Source organism: Lygodium microphyllum, chromosome 7 (genome assembly GCF_053477565.2).
Source record: "Lygodium microphyllum isolate KBCC chromosome 7, Lygodium_microphyllum_v1.1.10, whole genome shotgun sequence".
NCBI classification, from domain to species: Eukaryota; Viridiplantae; Streptophyta; class Polypodiopsida; order Schizaeales; family Lygodiaceae; genus Lygodium; species Lygodium microphyllum.
In genome coordinates, this window is record NC_141141.1 from 49193484 (window position 1) to 49217737 (window position 24254).

Genomic DNA, 24254 nt, shown 5'->3' on the forward strand with positions numbered 1-24254 from the left:
TCCTAGACATGTTCAAGAGAGTGAGAAGCCATTGGAATTAATCCACTCTGACGTGTGGACTACTAAAGCTGCATCTCTTGGAGGCTATCATTATTTTGTCACTTTTATTGATGACTATAGCAAAAAAGTTTGGGTGTATTTTATGAAAAAGAAAAGTGAAGTTTTTGGGCATTTCAAAACCCTTAAAGCTATGGCTGAAAAAGAAACAGGTCTGCAAATAAAATACCTAAGGTCAGATGGAGGGGGAGAGTACCTCTCAAATGAGTTTGCAAAGTTCTTGCAGGAGCATGGCATAAAGCAGCAATATTCATGCAGTTATACCCCACAACAAAATGGAATTGCAGAAAGGAAAAACAGGCATATTGGAGAGGTATCTCGTGCCATGCTCAATGAAAAAGACTTGCCAAATTTTTATTGGGCTGAAGCAGTTGCTACAGCAGTCTATATAATGAACAGGACTCCCACTGCAGCAATACATGGGATGACTCCAGAGGAGAGGTATACTGGTAGGAAACCAGATATTTCTCATTTGAAAATTTTTTGTTGCATTGTCTATGTACATGTGCCAGATGAGTTGAGATCCAAGTTGGATCCAAAAGCTGAGAAGTGCATCTTTATTGGTTACTCTCTGCAGCAAAAAGGGTATAGATGCTATAACCCTTCTACTCGTAAGTTTACAGTGAGCAGAGATGTTGTTTTTGATGAGATGAGTAGCTGGTATACACCAGTAAATGTGATTGATGATGTAGATGCACAAAATGGTAATGCTGCACAGAATTCACAGCAGCAGTCACAAAATATTAGTGGACCTGGAGCGTCCTCTAGTAGTGGTTCACATTCTTCGCCATGGACAGGCAGATTGAGATCAGGAGAATCTTCTCAAAGCAATGCAGATAGTGGTATGCAGGTATCACGAAAAGGAAAAGAGAAGGTTGATCAGCCCATGTTTGATGTGAATGCAGGTCACTCTTATGTGGATAGTGAATCCAGTGGCTCATAACAGAGCATTGATGATGAGTTGGGTATTCCTTCTATTGTTACACCTGGAGTAAGGAAGACCAGGGATGTTTTGAGAGCACCTGGGAGTGAACCTACTTTGCGCAGGTCTACGAGAGCTAGGTATCCTGTGGATAGGCTGAAATATGATGGATTTATAGCCATTCACTATGCATATATGGTCAAAGTGATACAGGAACCAGAACCCACATCTTTTGAGCAAGCCATGGGAAAAGAAAAATGGGAGAAATCCATGGATGAAGAAATGGATGCCTTGGAAGCAAATGCTACATGGGAGTTAGTACCTTTGCCTAAAGGTAAGAATGCAATTGGCTGTAAGTGGGTTTATAAGGTGAAGCACAATGTAGATGGTTCTGTGAACAGATACAAGGCAAGATTAGTAGTCAAGGGGTATGCACAAACATATGGCTTTGACTATGAAGAAACATTCAGTCCAGTTGCAAGGATGGCAACTGTAAGAGCAGTCATTGCTATGGCTGCATCAAAGGGATGGTCTTTACATCAGATGGATGTAAAGAATGCCTTCTTGCATGGTGATTTGCAAGAAGAGGTCTATATGGAGCAGCCACCAGGTTATGTGCATGCTGTTCATCCTGAGTTTGTTTACAGGTTGAAGAAAGCCTTGTATGGCTTGAAGCAAGCACCTAGAGCATGGTCTGACAAGATAGGACAGTATCTTGTCACTATTGGCTTTCAGATTTCCAAGGCAGATTTCTCACTTTATGTGAGAAAAACAGAGAAAGGTATTATGCTACTTGTCATTTATGTTGATGATTTGATTATGACAGGTAACAGTGATGAAGATATCCTTCATGTGAAAATGCTATTGAAGCAGAAGTTTGAGATGAAGGATTTGGGAGAGCTACGTTATTTCTTGGGCATTGAGGTGATTAGATCACCAAGTGGGATACAGCTCTTGCAGAGGCAGTATGGATTGGACATGCTGTCCAAATATGGGATGACAGGCTGTAAGCCTATTTTAGTTCCTTTGGAGCAGAATGTGAAGCTGAGCACAGATGCAGGTGAGCTTCTAGAAGACCCTACTATGTACAGACGCATAGTAGGAAGTTTGATTTATATGACTATTACCAGGCCAGATTTGAGCTATGCTGTTGGATTGGTAAGTCAGTTTATGCAGGCTCCAAGGAAACCACATTTGGATGCGGCTAGACGCATACTCAGGTATGTGAAGTCCACATTGCAGTATGGACTATTTTATGAGACTGGAGTTCAGATACAGTTGCATGGATACACTGATGCTGATTGGGCTAGTAGTATTTCTGATAGATGATCTACCAGTGGATATGTGTTCTCTTTTGGGAGTGCTGCAGTCACTTGGAGCAGCAAGAAACAGCCTACAGTTGCCTTGTCGAGCACAGAGGCTAAGTACAGGGGTGCAGCAATGGCTGCATGTGAGGTAGCTTGGTTGCATAAGCTACTTTATGATATGCATCAGTCTACAGATGGGCCAGTTGTCATTTATTGTGACAACATGAGTAGTATACACTTGGCAAATAACCCAGTCTATCATGCTAGAACAAAGCACATTGAGGTGCATTATCACTATGTGCGAGAGATGGTTTTACTAGGTCTTATTGATCTAGTTTATGTCAGCACAGAGGATCAGGTAGCTGACATATTCACGAAGGCATTGGGCGCAGAGAAGCTGCGCAAGTTCAGAGACCTGCTTGGTGTGCAGGAATTGGGATTGAGCTCGAGGGGGAGTATTGAGATATCGAGCTCCACTCGTGATATGCCAGGGTGACCGTTGTGTATTTATGTCACCGACTTGTCAGTTGCAGATGCGGTTGGTACACCGCCCCTGAATAATAGCTACATGATAGCTATCCTTATCTACTCTAGTTCGTGGCTCAGTTAGTATGCCACCTTAGTTAGTTGAGTTTGGTTTGAGACCCATATCTAGGGTTCTTCTATTTCTTTGTACTTGAGTTCTTTTGGCTTCCACAACGAAGAAGAGGAAAACTGTTTTCAGCCTCCACCCTTGTGTGTATTCCCCCATTGTGCAAGCAAGAAAGCTTCAAGTGAGACTCCTTCCTTCTCTCCCACAATCTTGACAATTGGCATGGCCACCCTCCACTTGGAGGTTGCATGCCTCCCCTTCCAATCCACCACTCCCACTCTCTCTCCCCCTCCCCCGACTACTGTCGATGGGGAGAGAGGGGAGGGGAGTAAAAAATTTTGAGTTAAATGAAAGAAATTTTTTTCCTTTTCTTTTAATATTTAAGGGGAGGGTTCCTATGCCCCTTACAGAGATGGCCTCTTGGTATGTATGACCGACTGCAGTGCCACCAGATACACCTTCTACTCATGTATCTATAACTGATTCGTAGCAGAGTACTGCTATGATAGGTCCTAGTGGTCATACGGTATCTCCATGGACAGGGAGATTGCGGATCTCTGGCTCACCGTCCACTACTATGATAGCTCCTAGTGGTCAAACGGTATCTCCATGGACAGGGAGATTGCAGAGCTCCGGCTCACCGTCCACTGACACCACTATGTTAGTGAGGGGGAGATATGATGTAGTGGACAACAAAGGAAAAGGAAAAGTCGTTGATGATATATTTGGTGTGATGACACCTGGCAGGATGACTTTAGGCTATGACTCAACTGACAATCTAGACAGTGATCTTGGTATTCCGACTGTGTATATGCCTGGTATTAGGCAGAAGTGGTACATTCTGCCTCATGAGAGTGAGGATCAAGTAGTGCATGATAGCTTAGATGATTGCATAGAGTCAAGTCTCCTATGGATAGGCTGACTTACAATGGTTTTTCTACGAACCATTTTGCTTATATGACAAAGGTGACAAAGATCAAAGAGACTGCTACATTTGCTGAAGCAGTGATGGAAAAAAATTGGTGCATAGCTATGGATGAGGAGGTAGATGCCTCGGCTAAAAATAGTACTTGGGATCTTGTACCATTGCTAGAAGGAAAGAAGACCATTGGCTGCACATGGGCCTACAATATTAAATGCAAGTTGGATGGCAGTGTAGGGAGGTACAAAGCCAGGCTAGTTGCTAAAGGATATGCTCAGCAGTATGGATCAGATTATGAGGAAACATTCAGCCATGTTGCCAAGATGGCAACCATATGAACAATGATCACATTGGCTGCTGTTAAAGGTTGGAAATTGCAGCAAATGGATATGAAAAATGCTTTCCTCAATTGTGACTTGGCAGAGGATGTCTACATGGATCAGCCCAAAGGGTATGTTCACCCTGATTTTCAGCATTATGTGTGCAAACTGAAAAAAGCATGGTATGGGCTGAAGTAAGCTCCAAGAGCCTGGCATGCAAGGATCAATAACTACTTGCAGAGCTTGGGATTTACTATTGGCAGGGCTAATCATAGCCTATTTATGAAAAATACTGACAGTGGCTTGGTAGTGCTGGTCATGTATGTTCATGATTTGATAATTACTGGGGATGATGACTTGGGCACACATCGTGTTATGAAAATTCTAAAATCAGAATTTGACATGAAAGACTTAGGTGATTTGAAGTATTTCTTGGGCATTGAGGTGGTTAAAGCTAAAAATGGTTTATGGCTAATGCAGGAGCACTATGCCATGGAAATGCTAAAGAAGTATAGCATGGCTAAATGCAAACCATTGGATACACCTCTTGATCAGAATCTAAAGCTAGACATGAGCATTGGGGCTGAAGTTGAGGATAAGACTATGTATAGGCAGATGGTTGGTATTTTTGGCCCTCCAAAACGGGTAACTAGAAGAACACCTGAACAACCAAAGCTTGCTGAAAATATAACCCCAGATCAAGAGATGGAAGATGTGCCACAAACAAAGAAGACCGAAGAAAAGAAGAAAGGCAAGCAGCCATTCTACAAATTGTAATCTGGCATAGAATCTGCAACCAATCTCAAATGAGTCCTAGAAGAACAAATTCTAGGAAGCAAAATTGAATTCACCTTAGGCAAAATTCTTGGAATTGCCAAACGTGAACTCCAAGATGTAATTATTAATGTAATCAAAAGGAAACGACAATATGTTGGTGATGAAGAAACAGTGCATGCTTTTTTGCAAGTTCTTCGAGTTTTTGTGCAAAATGAAGAGAAGCTAACTTCACAAGGAATTCAACTTGAAGCAATTAAAGAATTAATTGCAGCAATTGAAGCTGAAGATAAAGAAAACATGAATGCAAAAATTAAAGAAGTGAAAGCTGAAAATGTAATGGTTGGCTGGTCCAAACTAGTTGGGCAGCCCACCTCTCAAAAGGAAGGCCGTCTACAGCACATGCATGAGGAAGAAGAGGCTCGGTTCATTCCACGTAGTCACTACTCCCGTACGCATTGGGCAAGAGCAACAATGGAGACAGTCGTCAAAATTGGAGAAAGAGAAACACCATGTATTGCACTCTTAAACCATGGCTCGGAGATAAACGTCATGGCAAGGAGTCTCTATGAAAGTGGCGGATGGCCCATAGATGCTGATACAGGTTGGCAAATGAGAGCTACAAACAACTCTTTTGAAGAGTTATATGTTGCATGTCCTAATGTGCAGGTAACTATTGGAGACATAAAAGACAAATTTCACTTTTTTATTCAAGACTCTTGTAGTTACCCTATCATTCTTGGGCAACCTTACATTTCTGAAGCCTACTTGGAAACAAAAGCTCTTGATGATGGTTCTTTCTATGCTCGAATCCGAAGCAAGGATAATGAACGAGCTGTCCAATTTCTTACTGTGTGTGTTAACCATCATCGAAACGGAGATCGACTACATGATTATCCTGTGTCTCCTAATGCCCGAGAATTCAAGGGTTTTCAGGTTGCACTACTATAAAGGGAGGCTATGGTAGTGCGTCATGTAAAAAGATTGAACCTCCTCATGCAATAGAAATTGTGCCTCTACCAAATTTATATGTATGTACAACCAATAGTATGGGTTGTTATAAGTCTCTTCCGGCCATGCCCAAGGCTGAAAGAAAATATTTATGTCATGTAAAAAGGGAGCTGAAAACTTATGATATGATGGCTGAAAATGAAGATATTTCGGGCATTTTTTTTTAACTGATTACTACTGACACATTGGCTGAAATATATGCAGCTGCTCGTGCTGAAAATCACGCTGAAAATCAGTCCATACAAGTATGTACATTGGATTTTTATCAAACAATTCAAGAATTTGTTGAACATGAAGACAATGGTTTACTCAACAAGGCTAAAGCACAAGTGGAGACAAAATACAAGACAGTGGATAAGAAAGTCAAACCTGTGGCAGTCCCACTGCCTCCTGAAAGTGAAGGGCTCGCTGATAGGGCAGCAAATCAGCCAAGTCTTCGTGATCTTCCAACATTGGTCACAAGTTCACATCTGAAAGTATAAAAGAGCTCAAAATAGGTGAAAATTCTTTCCTTTCGCCAGCTAAAAAACACTCTTTTATGAAAATGCTAATGAAACATGGAAAAGCTTTTGCTTTTCAACCAAGTGAAATAGGCTATGTGGATCCAAATATTGTGGTTCCTATGGTCATTTTTACGGTCCTACATGTGCCTTGGAACCTCAAGCCCATTCCCATTCCAAGGGTGCATCTACCCAAATTATTGGAGCTGCTAAATGAGAAGATCAAAATGAAGATTTTAGAACCTTCTTCAGCACCTTACTCAAATCGATGGTTTACTGTGCCTAAGAAAAATGGATCTTTACGATTCATTCAAGATCTACAGCCTGTCAATCGTGTCACAATCTAAAATGTTGGTTCGGGTCCAATTGTTGATGAGTTTGCTAAAGCTTTTGCAAGTAGAGCAATTTATTCTATAGGAGACCTATATTCAGGATATGACCAATTTTAGCTTTCATTAGAAAGCCGAGAGATTACCACAATGAAGACACCTCTTGGATTGGTCCACATGTGCACTCTACCACAAGGTGCAACAAACTCCGTAGCCCATATGATGAATGCCATGCACAAAGTCTTAAGGGACTTTATTCCACAACTTACTCTTCCATTTCTTGATGATGTACCTATCAAGGGATGTGAAGTCAATGAAAAGAATGAGGAGCTTGACAAAGATGGTTGCAGGACATTTGTAGTTAACCATATTCAAGATTGTGACAGGATTTTGACAAGGCTAGAAGAGGTACATCTTACCCTTTCTGGAGCTAAGTCGATTTTTGGAGTAGAAGAAGTCCTAGTGGTCGGTCATCTATGTGGCCCCTATGGACTCAAACCTTCTCCAATCAAGATAGATGCCATCAGCAGAATGTAAGAAAAATGCACAAATGTTTCAGAGTTGAGAATATTTATTGGCGCATGTGTATTCTATCTCATATGGATACCACATTTTGCTCATGTAGCTGAAAATCTTTATCAATTATTAAGAAAAGGCCAAAGATTCTCTTGGAATAAAGAGGATACTCTCACTATGCGTAAATTAAAGAAGCTATTAATTTCAGCCCCCACTCTCAAAAGGGATGACTATTCAAAAGGTCAACCCATCATCCTTGTGGATACAAGTCCCATTGAGATAGGATGGGCTGATGGCCAAGAGGATCTTAAAGGTAACATGTATGCAATTCATTTTGGAGCAAAAGTTCTCAATGAATGTTAAAGAAGGTATGCACAAGTAAAAAGGGAATTGTGGGGAGTTGTAACATCATTAAAGTGTGATCATGAATACTTTATAGGTGCTTCTATAGTGGTAGAAACTGATTGTCTTCCACTCTTAGACATGATTGCCAATTGTTCTACACCAGACATTGCTATGCTAAGATGGATTAAATATATTAAGTCTCTTAATCCCGAATTAAAGCATATTGCAGGAAAGGAAAATCCAGTTACTGACATGCTATCACATGCAAGATATGACAATGAAGAAGAGTTGATGGAAGAAGATGAAGCTGAAGAATCTATACTTGCTGAATTTCATTTCATGGCTGCTGAAAATACCTTTTTAGTTACTACATATACTGGTCCAAAGCTGAAAACAACAGGATGGTCAACTAAAAGCTAGCATGCTCATTGCATTGCTTAAGTTCTAGTTCATTTCCTTGAAGAAGATTATGAAGAAGATTGGCTAAAGATCGGCCAATATTTAAGCACAATGAAGAAGAAGGAGACTTGGACTGATGAGGAGTTCAAACATATCAAGAGGAAAGCTTATGGATTTTTTCTTAAAGAATGATATCTATGGAAGCACGCAAAGAAGAAGAAAGGAGCACCTGTCCGATTTTTAGGTAACTAAAGATTGCAACAACAGATAATGAAGGAATTTCATGAAAGCCTGTGGGCTGGCCATAGAGGCATATGGGGAACATTTAGTAAAGTCAAAGAAAAATATTGGTGGCAAAACATGTATCGGGACATAGCACATTTTGTTGAAACCTATTATGTGTGTCAAATGTATTCTATGGTCAAGCATCGAGATGGGTTACAACCAACTTATCCTTTGTCTATAAATTATAGATGGGTTATTGATCTTGTAGCCATGCCTACATGAATATGGAATATGCAGTATTTAGTACTTGCAAGAGAGGATCTTACCAATCAAGTTGAAGGCAAAGCCTTAACAACCAAATCCACTCAAGCTGTTTGTCGTTTTTTGCTTGAAGATGTGTTTTGTAGATATAGATGTGTGGGTAAAGTAACTGCAGATAGAGGAGAGTTGGATGTTGATGAGGTACGTAACTTCTTTGCTCAATTGGGTATTAAGTTGGCTTTAACTTCATCCTAAAACTCTAAAGGCAATGGAAAGAGTGAGAGAGGTCATCAACCTATACTCAAAGCTCTAGCAAAGTTTTGTAGAGGAAAGATCAAAGAATGGCCTAAAATGCTACCTTTTGCATTATGGGCTGACCGGACTACTCATAGTTCAGTGATGACTATGCTATATGCTAGCTGAACTTATGCATAGACAACAACCAATTATGCCAATTGAAGAATCTATTCTCACATGGAGTCTTCTACCTTGGGAGCAAGGCATCAGTAGACAAGAGTTGCTGACTTTGCGCATAAGGCAGCTAGAAAGAAGACCTGAAGATGTTCAAGCAGCTATTGAGAAGCTAAAGACAGCAAGACTAAAGAACAAAAGAAGATTTGATAAGCGGCATTAACTTCAGCCAAGAGCAATTCAAGAAAATGACGGGGTTCTTGTCTATGACAGCAGCCTAGGCAATCAATACAGTGCTTCTAGGAAGATGGTAAAGCATTGGTTTGGCCCATATGTGGTAAAGGTCGTTCATGACAATGTCACATATTCATTAACTGAATTTGATAGAACAAGCATGAAGATACCCATAGCTGGAAAAGAATCAAGCTCTTCAAATGAAGAGAAAGTTCAACATATGAGCTAGAATACTTGAATATAATTCAAGAGCATGAAGACATAGAGGAAGAAGAAGAGGTAGAAGATGAAGACATTGACATGGTAGAAGATACTTCTTCTGACACTGCAAATCCGTAAGACTTTGGGACATGCCAGAGGATGTGCAGGTTAGGAGGGGGTGAATGTCGTGTCGCTACGCGCACACCGTGTAAAAAAATCTAGAGTGTGGCTTCCTTTTAGATTTAGAGAGCCAATGCCACTTTAGACATTAGTATTAGTGTCCATGGTTCAAAATATTAGATTTTTTTGGATAAATTTTTAATCAATTTTTGATATTTCAGATATTATCTCTTGTAAAATTCCATAAAACTATAGATAACTTCTAGATTAGGAGGACATGTAAAAGAAAGCATGTAGCTTTTAGCCAATTTGAGAGGATTTTATGTAAAAAAAGAGATTAACGAAATCGCACGACACACGATTGCTGTTTTCAAGCAGTGAACAGCATCCGAAAGTGGGAGATGAAGAAGGAGTGATCTGGCAGGATTCTGGCCAGGTGTCCTAGTATTTAACCCCCCTTTCGGAGCCATTAGAAGCATCAAATTGGAAATTTGAGCAGCATAGAGGAAGGTATTATTTTGTACACGTTTTTATCTATTAGAGTTATATTTTCTCATAATGCTGAAAGAAACTGACAGGCTTCATCTCTGTTAGTATTCTTCTATATTTTCTAATTCTTTTTGTGAGTATTCTTCTACATCTTCAATCTCTTCAAACCCCTTTTCTTCCGTCTACTCCTCTCCTTGAATCTACCTACACCCTGATGTCTCTTATCTTCAAGAACTTGGCTTGAAACCTTCAACTCTTCTCTTATCTCTACCATCTCCAAAGTCTAAGCTCTTGAACCCCCATATATTCTTCTCTTGCCAAACCCTTGTGGTGACCTTCAACCCTATGTACTGCAACAACATGGAATTGGCTGAAGAGAGACGCTCGCAAATTCATCAAGTAGGATCATAGCAGTTCGATGATACATGCGAAGGATGGTATTCCAGACTATGTATGTCTTAGTTAGTTGATTTTAGATCAGATGGGAATCCCCTTTTACTAACAACTGCCTAATACCACCTTTCTTGGCAATGTTTAATCCCATAATCAAGGATTTATAATCTGCCATGTTGTTAGTGAATCCTACCCCAAGATAAATAGCTAATTTTATTGTAACCCTACATCGAGGATCTCGAATAACAACTCCAACACTCCCTTTTTATTAGGGCCCATGGATGCTCCATCAAAGTATAATGTATACATCCACAATGGGTTTACACAATCAGCCATCAAGAACTCCCCTATTTGTAAGTATGATAGTCAAAATTCAACATATTTAGAGGATGAACTAACGGCTCCATCCCACCTTCTTCATTAAACTCAACACGGATGCTTGTGAAAATTTGTAAGCAATGATGGCAAAAAACTTTGATCTCCCACACAAAGGTACCGTCTTCGTGCTCAATCACTTTGTATCCTTTGCTCCACCAGATAAGCTTCCCCTAATGATATCTTTTCTCTAGATATGGGTGCTTCAAATAAGGGATTAACTGGCCCATCAACCAATGTAAGCTCTCTTGCAGGTTTCAAGTCAGCCCCAGCATGGACCTTCAATGCATTTAGCACGTTAGCATACTAAAAAATAATAAGGTTTAATCTTATTCAGATTAACCTTATTTTTAAATTCCACTCCCTATAGATCAGCCAGTAAAGCCGTGGACTTATTTTTACCTATCCTAGCTACCTTGTAAGGCCCATCCCATCCAGGTTTCAACTTTCCTGAAAATAGATCCCTATGCACATCGTAGCATAGAACTAGTTGCCCCTTTTTAAAGGTATATTTCTTCACTTTTAAATCATAGAGCTACTTCATCTTACACTTAGCCACTTATTGGTGCAATAAACTTTGCAATTTAAGCTTATCCAAGTGGGCTATAGTCATAAAACACTTGAATAGGGCATCCTCGTCACCCAAAGAATGATTGATTGCGAATCTTATGGTCGACAAATCAATTTCTAAGGGCAAGACACACTCCTCCCCATAAACTAATTTGAATGGGCTGTGGCCAGTGGCTCGTTTAAACGTTGTGTTATACACCCACACTGCCACATATTATTTTGTATCCCAGTCACGTTTCTTTTCGGAGACTATCTTGGATAGGATACCCACAAGCTACTTATTGATACTTTCAACTTGTCCATTTGCTTGCGGATTATAGGGGGTCGTCTTGTTATGCTTCATTTTCCATGTTTTAGTCAGAATTTTAATCACATTGTTTAGGTAGTGAGTTCCACGGTCTGATACTATTTCATTTGGTGGACCGAAACGATAAATGATCAGCTCAAGTAGGAAACTTGCAATCTCTTTTGCATTGTCCTGCCTTGTCATCGTGCTTCTGACCACTTTGTAAAGTAATCAGTGGCTACTGTAATGTATCTCTTCTGAGTACTAGATGACGGGGTAATAGGACCCACAAAGTTGATGCCCCACTTCTCAAATGGAAGGGCAGCCATAATCGGCATAAGTGGCCACTTCCTATTCTCTCTACTATCATGTCTTTGACATGTATTGCATCTCTTAACATACTCAAATGAATCTTGGAAGATGGACGGCCACCAATATCCAGCTCTTAAAGCCTTTTGTGCCATCAACCACCCAGCAAAGTGCCCCCCACAAGCAGAGTCATGGCGCTCCTCCAAGATAAATGGAACCTCGTCAAGCATCACACATCGGTGATAGATATCATCAACACCGTGCCAGTATAGTGTTCTTGCGATCAAGGAAAATTTCAATGCTTGTTGTTTAATTTTCCTCTTCTCAGATTTTGATAGAGTAGCTCCAGTCTCTCCTGTAGTTAAATAGTGTGTTATAGCAACATACCAAGAGGAAATAGACGTTGTATCAATCTTAAACAATATTTCCATATCACTTCCTTTAGCCAAGACCTCTTTTGGCTCTCCAAAATCCACGAGACACTCTACAATTCCATGTAACTTTGGTAGCTTACTCTTAATCTCATAATCAAACTCTTGCAAAGTGATTAACCACTTTGTTAAACGATCAGGCGGCTGTAACTTGTTTAGCAACAATCAAAGCCCATCCGCCTTCGTATAAAATACCACCTTCTCATAAATAATATAATGCATGAATTTTTTGGTCGCAAATACCATTGCAAGGCACAACTTCTCCATATAGGTGTAGTTAATTTCCTATATGCCCAACTTCTGACTAGCAAAAGCTATTGGATGGTACCACATTTCCTCCCAAATTTGGGCCAAACAGCAACTGATACTATAATTATTACTACTAAATATATATAAAACATTTCGCCCCTTTTAGATACTTTTAAAATAGGTGCTTTGGCAAGCTTCTACTTCACATCATCAAAAGTTATATTACAAGCATCATTCCATATAAACTGACAATTAACGGACAATAGGTTTGTCAGTGGCAACGTTCTCTCTGCCAAGACATTGATAAATCTCTGATAATACCCTATTGATGACAGAAAGCTATGCATCTCCTTTGGAGTACCTAGTGGACTCATGGCGGCTATGACCTTAGTCTTTTCAAGGTCAATTACCTGCGATCCCTATTGAATTGACCACATGATCTAGCAACAGCCCATAAGGCACTCCAAAGATGCACTTCCTTGGGTTAAGAGCTATGCAAAATCGTCTGTAACGCTCAAAATACTTTCGCAAAATAATCAACTTCCTTTCTCTTGTGGTGGCTGCTCCCAGGTCATCAATGAATACTTTGAACTCCTCTGGGGAGATGTCACCAAAGGTCTTGTCGGCTATTCTTTGCCACGAACCAGGTGCATTACATAAACCAAATGCTATCACATGGTATGCAAATGTACCAAAGACAGTATTAAATGTCATTTTCAGCTTGTCTTGCTCAGCAATCGCCATTTGGTTATACCCCACAAAGCAATCCATGAATGAATATATGTCCCTACCCACTAATTGATCAAAATTTGGTCAATAAAGGGCAACGGGTAGTAGTCTTTAACAGTCTGCTTATTCAACTCTCTAAACTCTACACAAAGTCAGATTTGATTATTTGTCTTCTTTCTGATCACGAGTGGTGAACACCATTCAGTATGCTGAACGGAAAAGATCAAACCCACTTTTCACAAATTCTATAGCTCCTCAAAAAGCCCATCCCTTAGTTCAAAAGGCATACATCGTACTTTTTGACATACAGGATGGGTACCTTCCTTTACAAGAATAGTATGCAAAACCAGAATGGGGGGAATGCCCCTACCATCTAAGCAAAGATGTCACAAAACTCTTGAATTAAGGACACGTATTCCTCTCTCTCTTTCAAACTGAGCATGGAACCTAAATTGATTAGCCGCAAATAATTAGGCATACCAAGGTCCAACTCAATAACGTCCACATCTCTTATTTGATCTTGAGGCTCTATCAGCTCATTCAATGTTATTCGATAAATTTCCTCTATAGTAGACCCTTCTTTAGATCCATCACTCGATGAGGTCTCACTACCAGATAGATCATCTACTATTTCTAGTTCAATAGAGGATAAAGGAGCTCTCTCACTCTGAGGAGACTCAGGGTAAGCATCCACTATTACACGATTGACACCTCTACCTAAAATCACTCGACCAGCGGGTATATCGACTTGACAATCTGTTCGTAAAATCCAAGGCTTGCCTAGAAAAACTTGATAGCTCAGATGTCCTGCAAACCTTATCACCCTAAAGTCCAAGTAGCATTCCACGCTTGCAACAATAACGTGAACTTTAGTGATGCAACCTTCTGGTTTCCTTAGACTATCATTAGCCATCCTAAGAAGTGTGGAGCCGTCTTTTTGGATTTCTAAACCTAGCCTCCCCATCAAATTTGAGCTCATGATATTGACGGAGGATCCAGTGTCCACGATAGCATGCTCCAGCAATATTCCATCCACGTACACTGGAACCTTGGGACAATGCTTTTCAATATGATCAAACCAATCTTCTCCCACTTGTGATATGCCCAAAGATTCCACAATATACCTAGTACGCAAGATTTTCTTGAATTCCTTGCGTACTCCTGGAGACAATTTAATCAATTGTATTTACGTCTAGTTTAACTTCGCACAGAGAACTTGCTAAATCAAAGTCGTGGTAGTTAGCCAAAGTTCTCTTTTCTCGCCAAACCATTATCTCCTTTGGTCTTTGGACCCGACTTTGGTGCCTCTTTTTTAACTTTTTCCTTCTTTCTTGGCAATCATTTATCCTTCTCAGGATCAAATTTAGTATCAACATGCCTTAGAGGTCCACCTTGCATATCAGGATTTAGAACTTGCTTTCCCCTAGCATCTTACTTAGGGTTTCCCTCGACGGGTTTTACAGTTCCTTTGTCACCCTCTCTAATCTTTTGGCCTCTAATTACGGCTCGTATATTAGAGGTTTCAACGTCATTGACAGGTATAGCCTCAATAAGGTTGACTCCACTGCCACGAGGCAACTCCTCTACAACAGCCTTTCCTCATTGCAGTATTTGTCGTGGTGCCTCATCTTGCTTGAGATTATTCCCTTGTGCACGATGGTTAATTGGACCTCGCAATTTACTCCCTTGTTAGAGAGAACTGATCTTACTCCAACAGGTAGCAGCTAAGTGGCCAAACTTTTCGCAAATATTGCATTTGACATTTAGACAATTCCTAGGGAAATGTTGGCCACCACATCACTTACAATTGAATCTTGAGGGGGCACCTCTCCAGGGTGTTAGCTCCCTATCAAATTATGCTGTTTCTTAAGGAAATTGACATCCACTGCTATTTGTCTATATTGCTCAGAAATCGTATCAGTGCAGTGCTTCATCATGTCCTTAACTTCGCCAAGGACATTAGAGACACTCAACTCATAGCCATGATCATATGTCTGTCGTCCCATCGGCCTAGTCACTTGATTAGGAATTGGCCATTGACCTACTGGGACAACATTTGGGTTTGTTTTTTGGCCTCCACCATTTAATGGGGCCTGTTTGACTAGCCATAGACATAGTCATACTGGGAGGAGTTGGTAACATAGGCAAATTCGGCATGATACTCCCTCTTCCATTCGCATTCGTCATGGGTTCCCCTTGACTCCCATTGGTCAATGCCAAATTATTACCGTTCCAATTTATCCTTGCTATTGCGTAAGCCGCTTGCAAGTGCGACTCTACTTCTTCTGCTTGGGTACTAGTAGTGTCAATGTCAGCCAAAGCAACACTACTAAGCTGCACCTAGATATTGAAATCTAATCCATGTAGGAAATATTGCAACTGTGCAACCAATGGAATGGGGATCTAAGTATTAAGTTTGCAAAGAAATTGTTTTAGTTTCTTGGCATAGGCCTAGACATTCTCATTTGGCTCTTGGCGTGTTACATTTAAGGCACGCAACCAATACTGTCCACTCCTCTCAGGAGCAAACTCTCTACAGAAGGCTGTGAAGAATTGGTCAATGCTAGTTATGGTTCTTGCCTCTAGACCATGATACCATACTGTTGTCCTTCCTTTTAATATCATATTGAAGAATATCATAAGGTATCCTTCGTCTTGGATTCGATAGTTGAATATGAGTGTTTGAATATGGAGTTCTCCATCTTCTTCTACTAACCCATGGAAGATGGGCAAAGGTGCTCGTAATGCTGATAAATCTGATGACCCTGCTAGAATTGCGATGGGTTGTGCCATGGTGGCTACAACTGGATTGAAAACAGAAGTTTGTGTAGGTAAAACTACACCCCCACTTGAAGTGGATTGATTGAATGGAAGAAGGGAAGTATTAGGACTTACGCTTGCACTCAAAGGGCCGCTTCTGACACTTAGGTTATTAAAACCACTACCGCTTATGCGTAGTGAGCTGCTCCTTTGAAGAGAATAATGCCTTAGAATCTCCAACCACTGTCTAGCCCTCTCAGCACATTCCTCTTTTTGTATTTCAACTTGATGGTTCTTGTCAGAGGACATAAACCAACTACTTGGTCCCTAGAAAAACCTAGATGTTGTAGAACCACCATTTATTGGGAGTTTCGAGCAGATGTACCACTGATGGGACCTAAAATGGGCTGGCATTGGCTATGGCACTAGCTAGACCTCATGCACACAACAGATAACCCCACCACATAGCCTCGCGGGCTAGGAGCCTCTGAGACTCACTCTACACTAAATGCTAATGTCGATTCTGTGTTTGTATTAGGTCATAGTCCAACATTTACCATCCCTTGTCCTCAGAGGAAGATCCTATAACATATAGGCATAATACCTCGTAGCACAAACATATAGGCAATCCTATACAATCTCCACTCTTTCATTTTGAACATATTCTACGAGATACCACGTGTCCTTACCAAACAATTCCCAAAATCAATCGACTAGCCTACAGATTAGGTTGTCTCACACATTCAAGCGTAGGTCATCATAATGGAAACAAGTGCTATGCATCCAATTCTTGATATTCCGATACCATAGTTGATATGCACATGCAAAAGTGGATGATCCTAATATGCTCAAACATAGTTTTCAATCAAAAACATGTCATGCATAACCAGGCTTTCCAATGCTCATTCACTAACTCGTTGCGGCGATGTAAGGATATCACCGAGACAACGCTCATGCAACTATCCTCTTAATTAAAATACAATTAATCCTATATCATGATATGCATAAGAAAAATTAGCAATAATCAGCACCCAAATCGCATCATTCAAATACCCCACCCCCTACTTTTAGGTATTGCTTTCATTGCATAAGTGTAAGGGTTCATTTTGTCATGTTTTGATGCATAAAAAGTGATAAATCACAAATGTTGACAAAGAGATAGGGAAAACTGAGACTAAAACTCATGCTCTGCCACTACATACATACACAAACACTCATTATATTTTTCTTTATTTTTATAAAGTGTATTTCTATTTTTCTCCTATTTTCTCTTATTTTTTAGCATTTATTTGTCAATAATCACGATTATTTTTTATTTTCCTTATAACAATCATCTCAACATACTAAAATTTTATTTTATTTTCCATTTTCTCCCATAGGAACACATTTCACCCACCTGAAACGACAAAACCATCATTTTACCCTTGAAAACCGCATTTCAAGCTTTATAGGATTTAAATATCTCATGTAAATCATTATGATATCAGAATTTTCTGATAAAAAACAATTAAACATGATGCAACCAGCACTTAAACAAATTTTCTTCACATAAGAACATCATTTCCATCATAAAATGTCAAAAAAACTTTATTTCCTTCATAAGAAATAGTCATACCGTGTTTCTACGAAATCGGAGACGCATTAAATGACTTCGTAACCAGCGGACAGAGCCTCCATTTCTCTCAATTTCATGCTGCACATCAATCTTCAGTATCTCCATTAATCCTTATCATCATTTGCTTCAATCTCCTTCCTGATTCCTCCTTCAAAGTAGTGCGCATGAACAACCCGTAGAGGGGAGAGAGAGGGAGGAGAGAGAAATACTAGAACAGGATCTCTTTGTAATGAAAGAAGCTGAGAGGAGAGATAAAGAGAGAGAAGAGGAGAGAAGGGAGAAGGAAGCCATGGAAGTTGGAGATGAAGGTGAAGAGTGTGATCTTGATAATAACTAGTTGCCCTAATCTGGGGCTCTTATACCTTAAATACCCCGGTCGGTGTGATGGGGTGTCTAAACCCTAGTTGGTGTGCAACCCACTTGTTACAACCCATCCCCATGCGAAAGGTTTTTGCCCTCAAAAACAAGAAGAAATAGAAGGGAGTGATGGGTGGGCTAAGGGTGGGTTGCAGAGTACTACTCAGAGCCCTTTGACAATGAAGATTAGGTCTGGAGAGACTAGGGATAGCATGCAGTCCTGAACTGGTCTACTGAAGTAAACTGGTCATAACTTTTAATAGGCTACTCCAAATAGTGCTTACTATATGTCGAAACGGAGCTTATGACGAGTACTTTCAATCTATGTAGAATGCACATGCATGTGATTTGAGTAAGTACAAAACTGTTCTAAAACAGTGTGCAGTCTGCGAGCGGAAAGTGGGCAATTTGGGGTATGACCAGCTAGTCTTCTAGCCGTTGGGGTTCACCAAGGTAGGGAAATTCATTGAGGATGGTTGATGGGCACCAAGAGGCTTCTTCCAAGGGTAGGCCTTGCCATTTGATGAGGTATTCTTTGATGGATTGGGATCGTAAGTGCTTATCTCGTTGCCCAATGATTGCTTCAGGAACATATTGAGTGATGCCCTCTTCATCTATGGGGGGAAGTTCTTCCACATAGTCCACTGAGGAGCCTACAAAGAATTTCAGCTGACTGACATGAAACACATTGTGGATTTTGGTGGTAGAGGGGAGTTCTAAGTGGTAGGCCAAGTCCCCAACTCTCTTCAGGATTCGATATGGGCCATAGAAGCCATGGGCTAGCTTGTTACTGCTGCCCTCTTTGAGAGTGGAGTTGCGGGACTTAGGCACTTTCAAAAGGACTAACTCCCCCTCTTGGAATTCCAAGTGCCTTCGTTTTTCATCAGCAAAGAGTTTCATGTGTGTTTGGGCCTTCTAAAGATTCATTTTGCATTGCTAAAATAAAGCTTGTATGCGATCCAATTCGGCTTGACTCTGAGGATTGATCTTATCAGTAAATAAGACTGTAGGAAGGGGAACCTTATACCCATATAAGGCCTCAAAAGGGGAAACTCCAATGCTATAGTGTGTGGAGTTATTATATGCAAACTCAGCCAAGTGAAGCCACGTATCCCAACTGTGATGTACATCATGGTAAAAGTGCCTCAAATATGTCTCAAGCCATTTGTTCACTCTCTTAGTTTGGCCATCAGTCTGTGAGGGTGGTATGCAGTTGATGGAGTAAGCTTGGTCCCCATGGAGGTGAAAACTGTCTGCCCAAAGTTGCTCATAAACTTTGCATCCTGATCATGGACTATGACTTGCAGTAAGCCATGCAACTTGAAGACATTTTCCATAAATTGAGTGGCCACCTGAGAGGTGGTATATTGGATCTTAGTGGGGATAAAATGGGAAGCTTTGATGAGGCGATCAACTACCACATAGACCTTAGTGGGGATAAAGTGGAAAGCTTTGGTGAGGCGATCAACTACCACATAGATACTGTTCCACCCTTTCTTGGTCATAGGAAGGCCAGTGATAAAGTCCATTGTGATGTGAGTCCATTTCCCTTCAGGAATAGGGAGAGGCTGCAAGAGGCCAGCTGGCCTGAGTGTACTATCCTTGTTCTGTTGGCATGGAACACATTTGGTCACAAAGTCCTTGATGTCCCTCCATAAGCCTTTCCAATGAAAGCTCTTGGAAATCCTGTCATATGTTTTGAAAACACCCAAGTGATCGGCAGTGGGGTAAGAATGCATTTCTTCCATGATCTTTTGCGTGAAGGGGGAAGTGTGTGGGATGACAATCTTGCCATGGGACCAAATAAGGCAATGTTTGAGCTAATATTGGGAGTTTTCAGCCATAATCCCATGCTGTAATTTGTGAAATATGTGGCTGAAATGATCATCTAACAAGTAAGCCTCTTGGAGCTCTTCAACCCAATCACTATGCAATTCTGAGATAGATGACACTCTGCATGCCCACATTCAAGAGAGAGAATTAGCCACAATATTACCCTTGCCCCGTGTGTGTGAGATGTCGAAGTCATAGTTCTGTAAGGTTGCCACCCATCGCCTTTGCTTAGGGGTCAAAGTAGACTGAGTCAAGAAGTATTGGAGGACTTGGTGATTGCTTTTTACTTGCGGCTGCCATACAAATAATGGTGCCATTTCTTGATGGCATGGAGGATTGCCAACAACTCTTGGTCATATACATTCATTTGCATCTCCTTCTCATCAAGCTTGCGGCTTTCAAATGCAATCGCACCATGCTCTTGCAACAAGATTGCACCAATACCCTGGCCATTGGCATCACAATGAATGGTAAATAGCTTAGAGAAGTCAATGCAAATAAGGATGGGGGCTGAAGTAAGCGCATCCTTTAACTGAAGGTATGATCGACAGTGGCATCCCAAGAGAATGATTCTTTTTTCAAGCGATCAGTCAAAGGTGCTGCAATGGTGGCATAGTGCTTAATGAAGCATTTGTAGAATGAAGAGAGACCAAGGAAGCCACGCAAGGAAGTGGTGGTGGAAGGACTGGGCCAATCCTTAACACATTGCACCTTTTTCGGGTCAGCCCCTGTATACCATTTTTTCTCACAATGTGTCCCAAGTACTCCACAGATGTCTGCATGAATATGCATTTGCTCTCCTTAGCAAAGAGTTGATGCTCTCTCAATATGTCAAACACCCTCTAAATGTGTGCCAAGTGCTCCATAGATGACTCACTGTAAATGAGGATGTCATAAAAGAAAACAAGCACGAACTTGAACAGAAAGGGCTGTAGGATTTTGTTCATGAGGCTTTGAAAGGTGGCAAAGGCGTTAGTCAACCCAAAAGGCATCACAAGAAAATGGTAAAGTCCACGATCCATCCGGAAGGCCATTTTGACCTCATTTCCTGCCCGCATATGGATTTGATGGTAGCCAGAGTGCAAGTCAATCTTAGCAAAAAAGCATACCCCTTTTAACTCATCCAGCAAATCATCAATTTGTGGGATAGGGTAGCAGTTCTTCACTGTAATTTATTTCAAATCTCTATAGTCAATGCACATGCAAAAGGAGCCATCTTTCTTTTTAACTAGGAGGACAGGGGATGCATAGGGGGAAGAACTTGGTTCAATGAAACCCATCTCCAAAAACTCCTTGATTTGCTTTGCAACCTCTTCACACTCACACTTGGAGAGTCTATAGGGGGGTTTGTTCACTGGCTTGGAATGGGGCTCTAGGTCAAGTGGGTGGTCCACTTGTCTCTTGGGAGGGAGGGATTTAGGCATCTGAAATAAGTCATTGTATTCCTCAAGTAAGGCCTGCAAGGTAAAGTCATGTGATACTATGGAGGGTTGATCAAAAGTGTCCTTATTTAATTGCAAAACAAATATTTTTGAGCATTTCTTAAATTCCCATTTGAGTTTCTTTGTTATAATGAGCTGAAAATCAACATGATCTCGAACTCCCTCTAGGTGGATAGGCTGTCCATGCATCATAAACTCCATGTAAAGCTGAGAGACGTCCATAGCAATTTTCCCCAGTTGTTTCAGCCAATCACAGCCCAAGACAACATCAATGGGGCCCATATCTAGGGCAATCAGATCAACCATTGCCACATAATTTTCAGCCAAGCATAAGAGAACTGCGGGACAAACATGTGTGCTGATTCCTTCTTCTCCGTTTGCTACTTGGACCTTCGAGGGGTGGTGTAATGCCATAGGGGTACATCTCAACCAATCAATGGCTGATTTATTGACAAAACTGTGAGTGCTTCCACTATCCACAAGGATAAAAACATGCTTCCCATTGATATTGCCTTGAATGCGAAGGGTACTAGAGCTGCAGGAACCCGTCCAAGCATCCAAGGAGATCGAGCAAAGGGAAGTGGGAGGTGGGTGGGATGTTATATCAAGTATCTGTGAGGGAGCACCACCCGAGTCAAAGGGAAACCCATCCTTCAGGTCATAGAACTGCCCATGATCAACATCCTCCGTGGACTCAGTTTGGTCAATGGCCAGGTCATCCTCTTCATTGTGTCAATCTTCCATGACATACATGCTATGAACTTTGACCGTAGTTGTCTTGTACATGCATTTGGAGGCATGATCAGCAATGTACTTATCTCCACATTCAAATCATAGGCCCTTTTCTTTCCGTTTCTTCACATCATCTAGGGAGATGAACCGTTGACTACTGGATCCATGGGAAGGTGATGCAATGGACTATTTATTTTCAGCATATCTATTTTCGGCAATAGAGCTTGATGATGTCCCAAAAGTGCCCATTTTTCTTTCAGCATGGAAGGTGGGGTAAGTTGGTACTTTGGGGCTGTTATTAGGCATAGAAGAGCCTCAAAAACCACCCCCGTATGGGGCTGATCATGAAGGGATGCGGGGAGGTCCAACACACCTTGCTAAAAATGCTCATTCTTACGGTACTTTCTTGCATATCTCTTAGCCAGTTCGATTGCATCGAACAGTGTAGTGGGTTTTTGGGCCATGACATCAGCCGATAGACTCGGTTCCAACCCATAGATGTACTTTTGCAATTTAGCATCATCACTAATGTTTTCCACATACATGGTCAAGTTCATGAAGTGATTGGTGTAGTCACGTACAGTGAGGTTATGTTGGTCAAGAGTGTACCATCTTGCCAATCGTTCTTTTTCCATAGGGGACACAAAAACTTGAACCATATGCATTTTGAAATCTTCCCAATCAATGAACTGTTGATTCTCCCGATTGATATAGCGCCACCAAGTGTGGGCAAAACCTTCCAAATGGAGAGAAGCAAAAAGTATTTTCTGATCATCAGTGCGGGGGTAGATGTTGAAGTAGGATTCCAACTTGGATATCCATTCTTCCAGGTCATATGGTGAGGGGGATTGCCCATTGTACTTTGTGAGAATGATCTTGTCACGCAGATCATAGGGGCCATGCGCATGAAATCCTTGTTGTCCATGTATCCCGTGGTGGCCATACATGCCCTACTATCCATACATTCCTTCGGTGCATTCAGCCCATGTTGTCCATTATAGCCATGCTGTCCATGATTGCCAGGCTGGCCATTTGTACCATATTGTCCTTGATAGGATTGATTCATATGTGGTGCATAGGGGCTCCTAGGTAGAGCGGGTGAAATTCGACCCAAGGTGGGAGAAGCCCTGAATGTTGCCGGCATGGTGGACGGGGGATTTCAATAGGGGCTCATCATGCGTATGAGAGGGTTTCCGGATCTCATAGGTAGAAGGGAAAATTCCCTTAGTGCCAAGTATACCCTGTGGGCCATGCGACGGTTCCTGATGTGGAGGGCGTCTAGACTCATGTCTAGAGTCATTGGTCTTCTCTTGGAATGAAGCGGTCGCTAACTAAGCAATAAGAGCAGTGAGCTGTTCCAAGGTATGTTGGGTCTTTGAGTTTAAGATAGCCATGTGCTCGATCGCTTCATCAGACATGGACATCATTTGGCAGTGGTTGGTGACCATATCATTGTGGCGTTCCATATGACGGAGCTCATGTTGGCAGAGGGTGTGATTAAGAAGGGCATACGGGTCTGTTTCAGGCATTTCCTCATTTATGTCACCATAGTAATCTTGCACTGAGCTTGGTTCCTCATTCATGGAGGTCCGGGAGTCTCTAATCTCCCTCTGGAGTTCCTCTTGGGCCTTGCTTTTGCCTTTCTAGCTAGCCATCTGGGTGTAGTCCACAGGACCTGCTGTCAGTAAAAGGGGTGTAACTCTTTGTAGGAAACTCCGATTGGTGAGGTTTTGGGCTTTAGCCGGAGGGGACGATGGCCTCTTTGAGATGAGCTATTAACCTTTATGAAAAAAAATTATTAGATTTTTTTGTAAGGGGTTTACAGTGCCTGTCCTAGAGCGGTCTGCATCCTGTCCACAGTGACCCTAGTGCACAAAAATGGGCATAACTTTCACACCGTAGCTTCGATTGGAGAGATTTTTGATTCAAACCAGAGGGGATGAAACCCTCTTCGAGATGATCAGGGTTCACCCCCAAATTTAGGACAGAATTTTTTGCAATGGGATCTTTGTGATAGTCCTACAAGACTGTGACCAAAAACACTGCATGTCCCTTAGTACCAATGTCTTACATGGATAGAGCATAGATCAAGGGGCCTGATCTGCCACATCAATAGCATCTTGAGCATACTAAACATAATTCTGAGCATCATTGCATACCTATCAACTCTTCCATTCATGCATAAGTACATTCACTGCATACATCTCCATTGACTGCATGTACTTCAAGTGGCATACA